Genomic DNA, 11,327 nt, shown 5'->3' with positions numbered 1-11,327 from the left:
ATCTTGTAATTAGTTATTCTAGGTTGATTCAAGGCTTGCACTCCCTAGGATTACTAACCACGCAGTTTAAAAATGCAGAAATTAAAGGCAGAATTTAAAAGTCCTACGCTATTACAATAAACACCGGTAGGCAGAAAAATAAAGGCGGAAATATAAATCTAAACTATTACAATAAACACCTACAAGGAAATAGAGGCAAAATATAGAAGGAATATAATAAGCCATTACAAGGCTTTGGGGCAAATACAAAATAGAGGAAGAACTGGGCGGGAAAATAAAACTAACAGATCAAAAATTAAAAGGATTAGGAAAAACAGTGATTAATAGTCATGATGAAAAATAGTTAGCCAAAAATAACATAAGGGTTTAAAAATCTAAAAATAATTAATTAACCTAAAATTAAATTAATTAGCCTAAAAAAAATTTTTAGCCTAAAAATAAATTAATTAGCCTAAAATAATTATTAGCCTAAAAATGGATTAATTAGCCTAAAAATAATTATTAGCCTAAAAATAAAGAATGTGGTAAAATTCTAACCCAGATTCATGAAAATGGACAACATCTACCTATTATATATTTTAGGGTTAGTGGTTAAAAAAGAGATTTTACGAAGGTTTTCAAGGGCGATGAAGCAAACAAATAAGTGTAAGGAAGAATTGACACCCGATCCCTTTGGCCAAAGGAGGTACCTGCAAAAATAATAATAAGAATAAGAATATTAGTAATAGTAATAATAATAATAACACAAGAAAAGAATTGGGGTTTAGAAAATTAAATTATGGAAAAAATTACGAATAACCTTGATTTGGCCAAATACCAAAAGATTTTTGGCCAAATATGAATAACCTTGATTTGGCCAAATACCAAAAGATTTTTGGCCAAAAAAGCAATTGGGGTACCATCCACTTGGTCAATCCATAGAAATCATGTTCATAAACTAATGCAATGTTACGGTTAAGAAAACAAATGGAAAAATAGAAAAGTGATTAAAATAAAATCAAAAAAATATAAAAACCTAATTATAAATCAAATAAAATAAGAACAAGAAACTACAATTTTTTTGAGATTTTTTTGAAAATATGAAAATAGAAATTAAATCAAATAAAATAGAAAAAAGAGGAATTTGCGATTTTGAGGGTCGAAATCTTTTAGAATTATATTCTAAAGGAGTATTGTTCTACGATTTTTTTCTAAACTTCTGGAAAAAATTTGGAGCAAATCGAAACAGTAGTTTCAGAATTCGACTGATAGGCTGGAAAAATTATTACTGTGCTGCAACCTGAATTACAACCCTGAAGAAGGAGAAGTAGAAGAAAATATTTTTTGTGTTTGTGAGAAGAAAGAGAGTCGGAGTAAGGGTTAGAATTGTTAGTCCTCTCAAAGTGTAGAACCTAGTGCTATTTATACATAAAAATTAGGTTAGTAAAAATATTCAAAGAATCAATTAATTAATTAATAAATCACAACTCTAAATCGAATATAATTTGATTTTGATTTCTGAAATATTTAACTAATTATGTTGATTCTTTCCTAAACTATACAATTATGCAATATTAAAAAATATGAACAAAATCTTTGCAAATCTTTTTTTTTAATGATTTTCGGACTAAAATTACAAAAAATAAAGATTTTAATGAAAAATAATATTTTAAAAATGCCTAATAAAAAAATACGGAAATAATAATTAAATGATGAAAAAAATACTATTTTTGATTTTTTTTATATTTTATGATTTTCGGTAATTTTTTGACTAAAAAATACATAAAAGTAAAAATTGACTACTTTAAAAAATGCCTATTTAATTAGTACGAAAATTAAAATTAAAATGATAAAAAAATGCATTTTTTGTGATTTTTGAATAAATGGAAATAAAGTTAGAACTAAAATTAAAAAGCTGTTAGAACAAGATTTGTTCTGATCAATTATCTTAGTTTTGATGATAACAATAATATGAATTTTGCTTAAGATAACATGGTACTCCAATCCAATGCAATTTCCTTTTCAGGAAATATATAAAGAGTATGCATAATTCAGCGCTCAGAAGCTTTGTCTCAAGGGTTCAGCATGCAACATCAGAACATGGTCTGGCAAGACATCAGAAGATGGTCGAAGCAGAATCAGAACATGGGTCTATGGAAGCATCAGAAGAACATGAGATCAGAAGCACTGAAGTTCTGATGGTATCACGCTCAGAAGCAGTTCAAGGTCAGAAGATCAGAAGATGCTTTGCACCAAGCTGTTTGACTCTGATGATATTCAAACGTTGTATTCACAAACATCAGATCAGAAGGAAGTACAAGTGGCAAGCTACGCTGACTGACAAAAGGAACGTTAAAAGCTATAATAGGCAACGTCAGTAGAAACAGCGTGAACAAGGCTCGAGGTAGTTGACAAAAGCGTATAACATTAAATGCGATGCTGTACGGAACACACAAAGCATTAAATGCACTCAACGGTCATCTTCTCCAACGCCTATAAATATGAAGTTCTGATGAGAAGCAAGGTTAACGATTCTACACAAAACAACTCATATTAACTTGCTGAAACTCTGTTCTATTCAAAGCTCAGAATCTTCATCTTCATCAAAGCTCACTACATTGCTGTTGTAATATATTAGTGAGATTAAGCTTAAACGTTAAGAGAAATATCACAGTTTGTGATTATAGCTTTTAAGAAGCAATTGTAATACTCTTAGAATTGATTACATTAAGTTGTAAGGAACTAGAGTGATCGTGTGGATCAGAATACTCTAGGAAGTCTTAGAGGTTATCTAAGCAGGTTGTAACTAGAGTGATCGTGTGGATCAGAATACTCTAGAAAGTCTTAGAGGGTATCTAAGCAGTTGTTCCTGGAGTGATCAGTGTGTGATCAGAAGACTCTGGAAGACTTAGTTGCTGACTAAGTGGAGAACCATTGTAATCCGTGCGATTAGTGGATTAAATCCTCAGTTGAGGTAAATCATCTCTGCGGGGGTGGACTGGAGTAGTTTAGTTAACAACGAACCAGGATAAAAATAACTGTGCAATTTATTTTTATCTATCAAGTTTTTAAAGCTACACTTATTCAAACCCCCCCCTTTCTAAGTGTTTTTCTATCCTTCAATTGGCATCAGAGCGCCGGTTCTAAGGTGCAAGCACTTAACCGTGTTTAGAAAAGATTCAGGAAGAGAAAAACGCTTCAGTAAAAGATGGCTGATGAAACTGCAAAGTCTACACCTGCATCTACATCTGGCTCTACTGAGCAACACAACGGTAACAATGGTTATACTAGACCGCCGGTATTTGATGGTGAAAACTTTGAATACTGGAAAGATAAACTGGAAAGTTACTTTCTTGGTCTAGATGGTGATCTATGGGATCTTCTGATGGATGGTTACAAACATCCAGTAAATGCCAGTGGCGTAAAGCTGACAAGGCAAGAAATGAATGATGATCAGAAGAAGCTTTTCAGGAATCATCATAAATGCAGAACTGTTTTGCTGAATGCTATCTCTCATGCTGAGTATGAGAAGATATCTAACAGGGAAACGGCCTATGACATATATGAGTCTTTGAAAATGACTCATGAAGGAAATGCTCAAGTCAAGGAGACTAAAGCTCTCGCTTTAATCCAGAAGTATGAAGCCTTCAAGATGGAGGATGATGAAGACATTGAAAAGATGTTTTCAAGATTTCAAACTCTTACTGCTGGATTGAGAGTTCTTGACAAGGGATACACCAAGGCTGATCACGTAAAGAAGATCATCAGAAGCTTACCCAGAAGATGGGGTCCTATGGTGACTGCATTCAAGATTGCAAAGAATCTGAATGAAGTTTCTCTGGAAGAGCTTATCAGTGCCTTGAGAAGCCATGAAATAGAGCTGGACGCAAATGAGCCTCAAAAGAAAGGTAAGTCTATTGCATTAAAATCCAATATCAAGAAATGCACTAACGCTTTTCAGGCTAGAGAAGAAGATCCTGAAGAATCAGAATCTGAAGAAGAAGATGAACTGTCCTTGATCTCCAGAAGGCTAAATCAACTCTGGAAGAACAAGCAAAGGAAGTTCAGAGGCGTCAGAAGTTCAAAGAAATTTGAACGTGGAGAATCTTCTGATGACAGAAGATTTGACAAGAAGAAGGTCATGTGCTATGAATGCAATGAGCCTGGACACTTCAAGAATGAATGTCCAAAACTTCAGAAGGAAAATCCCAAGAAGAAGTTTCATAAGAAGAAAGGTCTTATGGCAACCTGGGATGAGTCAGAAGATGATTCAGACTCTGAAGATGAGCAGGCTAACTGTGCGCTGATGGCGACAGAAGATGACGGATCAGAATCTACATCAGAATCTACATCAGAATCAGATTCTGAAGAGGTATTTTCTGAACTTACTAGAGATGAGTTAGTTTCCGGTCTAACTGAACTTCGGGAATTCAAGTCTCAGATTAGTCTCAAATACAAAGAGCTGAAAAAGCTATTTGAATTTGAAACAAAGAAGCTTGAGTTGGAGAATTCTGAATTAAAAGAAAAACTTTTAAAATTATCCAATAATGTTGGATCTCCTTCTGATTCAGAAAAATCCACTCCTAGTCTAAACCATATTCTGAAAGAATATGATTTAAGTTTCAGGAAGTTCTTATCTAGAAGTATTGGCAGAAGTCAGCTAGCTTCTATGATATATGCTGTGTCTGGAAACAAAAGAGTTGGCATTGGTTTTGAGGGTGAAACCCCATACAAACTTGAACCTGTTGATGAAATGAAATTCACATACAAGCCATTGTATGATCAGTTCAAGTATGGCCACTCCCATGATATTAGGCACACTTCACATGCTCAAAGTTTTCACATAACACACACCAAAAAGCATGTGACACAACCTAGGAAATATCATGAAACTCACATTAAAAATTATCATGCTGTTCCTCCTATTTCTTACAATGTTAAACCCAAGTTCAATCAGAACTTGAGAAAATCTAACAAGAAAGGACCCAAGAAGATGTGGGTACCTAAGGATAAGATTATTCCTATTGCAGATATCCTTGGCTGCAAAAAGGACAAAGCACAACATGTCATGGTACCTGGACTCTGGATGCTCACGACACATGACAGGAAGAAGGTCTATGTTCCAAGACCTGGTGCTTAAGTCTGGAGGAGAAGTCAAGTTTGGAGGAGATCAGAAGGGCAAGATAATTGGCTCTGGAACTATAAGGTCTGGTAACTCTCCTTCCATTTCTAATGTACTTCTTGTAGAAGGATTAACACATAACCTTTTATCTATCAGTCAATTGAGTGACAATGGTTATGATATAATCTTTAATCAAAAGTCTTGCAAGGCTGTAAATCAGAAGGATGGCTCAATCCTATTTACAGGCAAGAGGAAGAACAACATTTATAAGACAGATCTGCAAGATCTTATGAGTCAGAAGGTGACTTGTCTTATGTCTGTTGTTATACCCCAAAATTTGCCCACATATTTTTCAAGGAAACTCCAATCTGAAAATTAAGAGTCTCATATAATCATGGATTTTTATTTCAACAAATATCCTGACATATGAAATACTTAGTTTTTAGAATTTTTCTTATACAGTAATTTGGCTTGCAGTTGAATTTATTCTTACGCAAACGCCAAATACTGTTTATTACTTCACAAATGCTACTTATTTATTTACAGATAAATAGTACTGACACAATTGGTACAGAGTTAAATCTTTTTGCAGGCGCAGAATCAGGAAACTCAGACTGTACTGGTAACAGTAAATATAAGTTATTTATTATGTCTGTGTTTTTAACAAGTCATGTAAATAACTTTCATTTTTCACATAAAACAAAAAACAACAAAAAAGAAAATTAACTTTGACTGTTGATTTTTCACTCTAACTGCTACATCAATACCTGAACAGTCAGTTGACAGCCAAACTGCTGGCAGTACAATTCTCAGTGTTTTGTACCATCAATCAAATCAATCTTTCACAATTCAAAATTCCAAGATTTTTGTTCTAGAAGTCCTCTGAATATCACGCGATTAGCAGAGACTCAACACTGCACAAAAATCAGGTACGCTTAACTGTCTCCTACATAAACAGTCCCTGACTAGGGTTTTCTTGTTTTTACAGGAGAAACAAGTTTTTGAGAGCTCAAATGGATTTCATACACATCCATATATCTCAAAGTACCATCATACAAATTTTCAAACTTCAATTCACTCAGACGCACCGTCAGCAGCTCAAACGGTCAACAGACGACCCGTTTGACCAAAAAAGTCAACAGACAGTCAAAAATGAAATTTTTTGTCAAAGTCCATATTTTGTCAAAGGATTCATCATTTGATCATTGGATGATCATAATTCATCAAGGAAAGATCAAAAATCAACAAAACCCTAAGATTCAAAATTAGGGTTTTTGCCTGAAAAGTCAACTCAACTTTGACTGATCATAACTCTCTCATCCTTCATCCAAAAAATTCAAACCAAAGCTTGTTTTGAAGGAAATTCAATTATCTTTCAAATGCCATTGATCCCATGGTCATTGGATTCACCATTTGAAAAATATGATCAAAGACATTACAGGTCATTTTCAAAGTCAACAAAAAGACACTTTTTTCAAAAGGACACACAAGGAGCTTCAAAAATCATTTTGACATGAGACCAAAGGCATTGGTTAGAGGACTCTTTGAGGTTTCCAAAAAGTGCAAGATCTCCTTCATATGACAAAAATTGAAGGATTTACACCTTGTTGAAGTTGGCTAAATTTTGGGAAAATACATGAAATCAACATTGTTCAAAATGGCATTTTTCCAAATGGGGCCAAGTTTTCAGCATTCAAACATCATTTCCATGTTACTATGGGCCTCCCACGACCAAGACTAAGCCCATACCTTTTTTTATCCATTTTTGCATGATTTTATCTTACTTTAAGAATAAAATTAAAAGGAAAATGCATGGATAATGGTAGCTTAACTTCCAAGCATGACTCACCCCTAAGGAATCTTCATCTTCTGCAGAGAATTGAAGAGCAAGGCAGGTGCATTGAAGGAGAGCAAGACTTGGTCAATTTTTCAAAGGTTTTTAATATTAAAAAACCAAAGTTTCAACAAAGGCAACTAAGGCACATATTACCTTCAATTGTAAGCACACATAGCTTATAAATAAGCTATCTTAGTTCAGCAACAAAAGGGAGACGAGTTCAGAAGCATCCATAAGCATATAGCATACTTGTAACCACTTGTAATTTTCAAAGAAACTTGAAATTCGAATTTTAAGTTTCAGTCCATTTCAATATAAAATAAACATTCAAACATCATCTCTGAGCTACACTGAAACAATTCCAATCATTTCCAAGTCCTAAACTTCATTGAATCGAGCTATATAAAGCCACGGTTTGTTCAAACTAAAACCAACTTATATCTCATAACTCACGCACATTTAACAAGATGTAGATGCATAATTGTGTTTGGTTTGAAGCTCTGGTCGTTTCTGGAGCTTCAATTGGACTTTAATGGTTGTTTGTATCATATACCATTTTAGGGTTTGCTTAGTTCAAAATTAGGGTTTTTCATTAGGGCCAAAATTAAGCAAAATTAAGGACATGGTTACATTCAGTGGAACAAGACGAATCCAATGGTGCCATCGCGCCTGATTTTTATGCTTGTTTACCCCTATTCGTTATTTTGCAGATTTAGGGTTCACTTACTATAGCGCTTTTTTACAAAAGCGCTGTCAAAGGCCTTGTCTGAAGGTTGAAGACGAAGACGTGTCTTCCTCCCATTGGTTCAGAAGCGCGCGCGTGTTTTTTGAATTTATCTCTGATCAAGTGTTTTGCAGGTGTAACGTGTACCATGTGCCTCAGAGTCTGGACCATCTGATCTTGCTTAACAGCTCATCCAACGCACCAGATCATGCGTGCATACCATACTCCCTCAATCAAACCACACAGGATCAGTATCCTTTTATTTTCTATTTTATTTTCTATTTTGTTTTAATTTCTTTGTTAAATTAATTAAAAATAGTTTTAAAAATCCAAAAAATACACAAAAAATATTTTTATACTTCTAAAATAATATATTATTTTCTGAAATAAAAATATTTTATTTTTCTTCAAAATTTCAATATTTTACATAATTAATTAGTATATATTTATATATTGGCTTTTTAATTATTCTAACCAATCAAAAAATCATAAAAAAAATTGTTCTTTGTGTTAAATATTGTTTATATATTATAAACTAATTTTGTACATATTTTGAATAATTTTATCTTTAAGTTTTAATTATTTGTATAATTATTTGCATAATTATGTTTTAATTAACTTAAATCAATTTCAAAAATTCCAAAAAAATTAGTTTTGTTTTAAAATTAATTGATAAATATTTTGTACATATTTTAAACTTAATTTCTAGGTTTAAATCAATTTTCATCTTTTTTCTCCATTTTAATTTAATTAATCATACATTAATTATAATTAAAAGAAATCATAAAAAACCAAAAAACATGCCTTTTACATTTCCCGCACAATCGATGTAATAGCGTAGATTTACTTTCCGCACTTTACATTTCCGCACTTTAATTTCCAGCAAATATAAACTGCGTGTATGTCAAAGATAAAATTGAACCGTTAGATCACTAACTTCAAAGATAAATATCTGAATCCAATCACAATCACACTTGCACCTCTTAAGGTAATCCCTTCTCATTCCTTTCAAAATCAAAGTCAAAATTCCACTGTTTTGAGTACAAAATCGAACCTTGCTTTTATATCCGGTGAAAGGATAGATTTTTAAAGGAAATAGGATAAAGACCTTACAACTCAGGGTAGACCTCCTAGTTTGCTTGCTCAAATCAAAACAAACAAAATTCTCATACACTGTTGATTTTTCAAAACTTTCAAAAAAAGACAATACTTTGTATACATCCAAACACGGGTTATTACAAAGTTAACGTTTTTTCCAAAACATCTTTCGAAAGATAAACAAGCATTTTGTATACATCCACACACGGATCATTACAAAATTCAATTTACAAAAGTATTTGAAACCACATATGAGCAATTTCAGAGCAATTGAAAAGTGATCGAAAGACAAGTGAGCTAAGCAAACTTAAGAGCCCATGGATAACCATGGATACAAAGGGTGCTAACACCTTCCCTTTGTATAACCTACCCCCTTACCCAGAATTTCTTAAAGGTCTTTTTTCTGTTTCTTTTATAAACCTTTCCTTAATTGGATAAAATAAAAGGTCGGTGGCGACTCTGTGAATTTTCAAAAAATGCGAAAGCATTAAGCGACAAAAAAGAGTCAGTTCACGTATCTCTACAGAACAGAGGTATGGCCCGGTATTAAAAAAAATCGGAGGTCCACAGAACTTGCGACTCTGCTGGGGAGATACTTTCAAAAACAAAATGTTTTCAAAAGGGGTTACCTTAAGAGAATAGATCACTTCGATGTTTTCAATTGATTGACTTGATTGCTCTATTTTTCAAAGGCTTGCTTGGGTATTTTACTTGTGTGAAAGATTCTAACCCGAATCTCGAGATACCTTAAGTATATGACAATAGACCAAGGATACTGTACGGCATGTACCGATACGGTTGATCTGGTAGTCATCGTTAGTGCGATACTTTGGTTTATACTGATGTCCCTTGAAAACGATCAAGGAGTATATTAGGCTTCCGAAATGTCATTAAACACTAATTTGTCTTAGAACCTTTTAGTTGAACTTGACTTGTGGCCTTTTAAGTGGCTAGCTTTGAAATTGATCGAAGTTAGTTATCCTCGAGGAATATTTTGATCGGCCGCTCGAGCGCCGTATTGAGATGTTACTTCCAAGGATCATAGAACCCGAATCCTATTCTAGGACAGGTTTTAACCAACTCAACTTCAGTGGGGAGGGTATCACCTATCAGCTCCATGCAAGCCTTTAAACCTAAGGCTATTGTTTGATTTGTTTTTGTGTGCCACATGTTTGCATCATAAGCATATCATTTTTGCACCAAACACTTCAAGGATCAAAGAGTTTACCTTTGTTTTTGCAGGTAATGGCTCCCGCCACCAAAGATTACATCCGAATCAACATCTCAACGGTACCGTCTGAACTAAAAGACTTAGTGTCAGAATTCCCCAGGAATGTTCAATTCACCGAAAGGCATGGTCACCTACTCCATTTGGTTACCTCAAAATTTGAAAAAGACATGATACGGGTCCTGTTCCAGTTCTTTGACCCTGAACATCATTGCTTTACCTTTCCTGATTACCAGTTGGTACCCACTTTGGAAGAATTCTCTGAACTAATGGGATTGCCTGTTCGAAATCAATTACCTTTCACTGGTTTAGAAAGGATTCCAAAACCTGAAGTCATTGCTGCTGCTTTACATCTGCGGAAATCAGAAATCGAGTCCAATTGGGAAACAAAGAGTGGAGTTAAGGGTTTGCTTGCCAAGTTCTTATTGGAAAAGGCTCGACTACTGCTAGAAAACAAAAGTTATCCAGCTTTTGAGGAAGTTATGGCACTTTTGATCTATGGGTTGGTTTTATTCCCTAATCCCGACCAGTTCATAAGTGTACACATCATCAACCTTTTCCTAATCCGTAACCCGGTGCCAACCTTGCTGGGAGACATTCTACATTCTTTACACACTCGTACCATGAAGAAACGAGGAACTCTCATGTGCTGTATACCACTACTGGCTAGGTGGTTTACATTTCATCTTCCCCGATCAGTGTTGAGAAATGAACAAAGAATGCATTGGTCTCGCAGGATTATGTCTTTGTCTCATTCAGATATCCGTTGGAACAACTTCTTTCAAAGAGACATTACTATCATTGATCATTGTGGAGAGTACCCTAATGTGCCACTCCTTGGCATCAAAGGAGGCATCACTTACAATCCCTCTTTAGCTCTACGCCAATTCGGATATGCAAGGAGCAACGGTCCTCATGACATGATTATCCATGGCATTGTGTTTGATTACGAGAATGATTCTCATAGACACCGACGAAGGTTCATACATGCATGGGGCAGTGTCTATAGAATAGAAAGCAAAACTCTGGGGCAATGGAATTCTATTCCTATGGAACCCTACCTCAGATGGGTCCGTACTCATGCTCAGAAACTCCTTATGCCATATCCTGCTGTTCTACCTGTGACTATTGAACCAGAGGTCGAAGGATATGAACCTCAAGTTATTCTACACCCGGACATGCCAACTGACCTAGAAGAGTTGCAAAAATCTTGGGTTCAACTCAAAGAGGAAAGAGACACCTTCAAATCATACTGTCAAGACTACGAGAGAAGGATATTGGAGCTCACCGGACAGCTTCAAGAAGAACAGCAGATCAACACATTCCTGGGGGCAAAGAG

This window comes from Vicia villosa, linkage group LG2 (assembly GCF_029867415.1).
Source record: "Vicia villosa cultivar HV-30 ecotype Madison, WI linkage group LG2, Vvil1.0, whole genome shotgun sequence".
In the NCBI taxonomy this organism is placed as follows: Eukaryota; Viridiplantae; Streptophyta; class Magnoliopsida; order Fabales; family Fabaceae; genus Vicia; species Vicia villosa.
Note: the sequence above shows the minus strand (reverse complement) of the source record.